Here is a 4,586-nt window from a genome sequence, read left to right as displayed (position 1 = left end):
ATACTCTTATATACTGTACCTCAGGCTAAGAGTGATAAGCATCTTCTCCTTCTTTCAGCCCCTGTAAACAATATGACATGAGTCCAGTGGTGGCATGCTTTACACCACTGCATCCAACGCTTTGCATTGCACTTGGTTATGTAAGGCTTGGATGCAGCTGCTCGGCCATGGAAACCCATTGCATGAAGCTCTCTAAGCACTGTTGTTGTGCCAATCTGAAGGCCTCACGAAGTTTGGAGGTCTGTAGCTATTGACTCCGCAGACTTCTGCGCACTGTAGCATGCGCTGACCCAGCTCTGTCATCTTACGTGGCCTACCACTTCATGACTGAGTTGCTGTTGTTCCCAGTTGCTTCCACTTTGTTATAATACCACTAACAGTTAACTGTGGAATATTTAGTATCAAGGAAATTTCATGGATGGATTTACTGCACAGGTGGCAACCAATCACGGTACCATGCTCGAAATCACTGAGCTCCCGAGAGTGACCCATTCTTTCCCAAATGTTTGTATATCACTGCAGACAGCTCCCAGCAGCAAATGCATTGTAACACACCAGATAGTTACAATGCATTTGCTGCTGGGAGCTATCTGGTGTGATTACAATCTGGTGTGTTACAATGCATTTGCTGCTGAGAGGAGAGAGGAATATATGTCATATAATAGCATAGCCTAGTACAGAGAGAGGAATATATGTCATATAATAGTATAGCTGACATTTAGAAACAGGTACACTAACATTGCTTACCTCAGTGCTGGTAACAGAATTTGATGTGTTGTTTTAGGCACTGGTATAGGGAAGGCTGGAGATTGCCCGCTTCTATGAAAAGCCTCTGAAATTTGCAAGGGAAACACAAGGCTTCTTGGGACAACAGGTTTGGGAGCCGAGGAGGGATTATGCAAATTACAATTCACATCACCCTTCACTGCTGAATGTATTGGTGAAGAGAGGGGGAAGGATGTGAAAGGGTAAATATTCATTGTGCCATCCCTCAGATTTTATTTGCTGGCACTGTTTTTTTCTAAATGTGGGTGGAAACTACACTTTCAGAAACTAAAAACAAGCTCAGTCATGAAGGGGTTAAAGTAAGTCCTGCCAAAACATTTTTCTTTTTTTTTCGGAAGGGGGGTTGGGAGATGTGGAGTGGAGGGTTATAACCCAATCTGGAACAATTAGAGAGATTTCCCTTCACTGCTTGTTTTAGCAGTTTTAGTTTACTAGCAAGTACAATACTTGCTAATTTCAAGAAACAGTAAAGACTTTTTTTGATAACTGGAATTAAAAATATGCTCTGCCTCTGCTTTGCAGTACTATACAATTATGGTGTTTCACTTTGTCTCACAATGCAAGTCTAAATCTGCTGATTGTACAAAATAACAATGCATATCCTATGTGGTTGATATTTCAACCACAGTTGGGGCTTGTTCACACAATGTCCGTATTCTGTCCAGATCAGGACAGTTAGCTCCTGCACTAAAAACGCATCACAATGTATCCCTATGTGTTTTCTGGGCTCCAGTTCACACCAGTGCAATGCTTTCTGTTCCGGACAGAAAAAATACTGCATGTCACATTTTTTCTGGTCCGGAACGCACCGCAACGCGCAGAAATGAATACGAACACGTCAAAAACACACCACACTGCAGCTAAATGGGAAAAAAAAACAGATGCACTGGAGTTCTACACAAGACCCAAATAAAAAACATTTAAAATTAGTATCCACCCACAGTGACACACATGTACTGTATATTACAATACACTAATTGGTGTCCAAATGTTTACACAGCATACTCTTGTAATTACCATGAAAAATCAGTTCTAATCTTATTTTTATTTTAGAAAGAAATTCAGATCCCAATATTGGTTCCATCCATGTGGAAATCCGGGCCCTAACCTGTAAATTCATAGTTCCACAGCTGTAAACCAGTAATAGGTTTTTATACTGCAAACGGAGGCAAAAACAGAAGCCGTGAAGTTCACCAGAAATTCATGAACTTTTAGATGCAGGTGGCGGTTGAGAAGGTAGACATTTGTATCTTTCCTGCCATATACACTGCAATAGAAGACCATCAATAGAAGAACTATCATATTGTTATTTTACAAGGGTATACTAATCTCTTGAAACACCTATAATAAACACGTCAATAAAATTACAGTTTCAGTACAATGCGAATACCCACTTACCATTACAAAAAGAAAACATCTTGTATTCTCCCTTGACAACCTAAGTAAAAAATAACTTAAATATGTTAGTTACAGAAGGGCAAGTACACGTGCAGAACCACTCTATGTTATAGAAATAAGAACCCAGATGTAGCCATTTCTCAATAAACATGGCCATAGGGTATTAAATGGCTGGATCTTTTTCTAATTGGGCTAATAAATGAGGCCAAAACTTTTAAATGTTTTGGTTGCAAGACACAATTTACTGTGTTGTTATAGAATTGCAGATACCTCCTAAACAACTCAAAAGTACAATACATGCCTGAAAGTACTAATCCTGTTTATCTGAATTATCAGAAATGTAAATAAAAAGTGTGACCAAGAATGAAAAATAAAAAGTATACTTTTACAGTCATAGAATTTCAGTGTATTTAATTGTTTTTGATGATGATGATGATTATAATTATTACTACTGACCAACAGCAACCAGATCTCTGGAAAGTGAATTAAATAACTAAAATTAACCACTTCAAGTCCGCAGTGTTAAACCCCCTTCCCATCCAGGCCATTTTTCAGTGTTCAGCGCTGCAGTACTTTGACTGACGTTTATTCCGTCATGCAACGCTGTACTGAAATACATTTTATACCATTTTTGGGGGACAGACAGAGCTTTCTTTTGGTGGTATTTAATCACCACTGGGGGGTTTTATTTTTTACTATAAAAGGGAAAATTACAGAATTTTTTTTTTTTTTAGTGTTAATATAGGGGATATTAAGTGATAAAACATTTATTATTACCCATTTTCTTGGTAAAATATAAAAGACAGGGTCACTTCGGGTAAAAAGACACCAAACATGTCAAGCCTTAAAATTGCACGCATGCGCGAAACCTCAAAAAAACTACAATATCCAAAATTGGCGATAGGCGACGCTTTAAAAACATTTACCACTCATCAGTTTAGTGTTATCAGTGATTGATGGCCCTAAAATGATTGCTCTCACTCAGACGTTCGCGACGATATGTAACATGTGTAGCGCAAATTGTCATTTTTGCATGCTGGCGCCGCAAACGCGTATTTACGTTTATATGTGCGTAAATGTGGGGGTGCGGTGACTTAAAAATGTTGGGGGTTTTTTTAAAACTTTTTTTTATGTGACTTTTATTTATTTTTTTACTCTTTTTATGTTTTTTACACTATTACATGGGGGGATAACAATCCCCCTATATAATAGCAAAGGCACACTGACAGGTCCTCTTTATAGAGACATTAGGGGTCTCTAAGACCCCTAATGTCATCTGGGGACCCCAAAAGAAGCTGATTAAGCAGAGGTCTGCTTCATCAGCTTCTTCTCTCTGGCTATAGCAGCCAGATGACTGACAGGTGAATCCGGAAGTGATGTAATACACATCACTTCTGCATTCACAGCACGGAGGGAGGTCAGCAAGGAGGAAGATGCTGACCTCCCTCCCATCTTACCTCCTGATGCCCTCCCGAGCCGGTCCCAGGCCACAGATGGGGCAGCGGATCCCGGGATTGAAGGTGAGGGGCCAGAAGGGGGGGGCGGCGGCACTCATACACGCGATCGGTAGGCTATAGAGCCGCCAATCGTGTGTATGTGAAACAGCCTGTAACTCGTCTTCGTATTAAACATTTTTTTTCTGCCCATGCGCGCGCTAGGGGAGGCGCACGAGCAGAAAAAAATGTCGTCTGGACACGGCAACCCGCAAATGCGAGTCCGCCGCCCGTCTGTTTTTTTTGCAACGGGCGGACGGCAACAGGTTAACAACTGCATTAGTGTACACTCCTTTAAGTTAAATGCATATTTGGCATCAAATACAGCCTTGACATTTTGTGGATAGGTCTCTTTCAGCTTTGAAAATCTAAATCAGAAATGTTTAATCTTGCAAAACTGATGAAAACCCTGTCTAGCTACTAATTTTTGTATTGGCTGAAGATGTGGAATGTGGTCATGTTACTTTTAAGACATTTTGCAATTTTGGCTTTATGCTTGGGGTAATTGTCTTGATGGAAGACAAATCTTCCTAGGTTCAGAGTTTTTAGAGATTGCATAAAGTGGACCTTTAACCATATCTTTAAAATAACAACAAACACAAATGTTTAGTAATGACAATATACAACCACATACTTCTAGATAATTGCAGACTTTGTATTATTTGCATACCTTATTCCTCTTTTCTTTCCCAGGGTCTGGGACCATGTTAACTAAGGGCAGATTACTAGCTCTCCATTTACTTCCTTGAATAGGACATGTGACATGTGAATAGGACATGTGACATGTGAATAGGACATGTGACCAGGCACATCATCTCAGGGGAGGAAAATGCCTTTCCCTGAGATCTTTTAAGATTGCGGATTAGATTTTCCAGCAATGTTCTGCTGATGTAACCTTCCCAGGATGCA

This window comes from Nanorana parkeri, unplaced genomic scaffold (genome assembly GCF_000935625.1).
Source record: "Nanorana parkeri isolate BGI_ZX_2015 unplaced genomic scaffold, ASM93562v1 scaffold1491, whole genome shotgun sequence".
Lineage (NCBI taxonomy): Eukaryota > Metazoa > Chordata > Amphibia > Anura > Dicroglossidae > Nanorana > Nanorana parkeri.
This window is presented reverse-complemented; position numbering follows the sequence as displayed.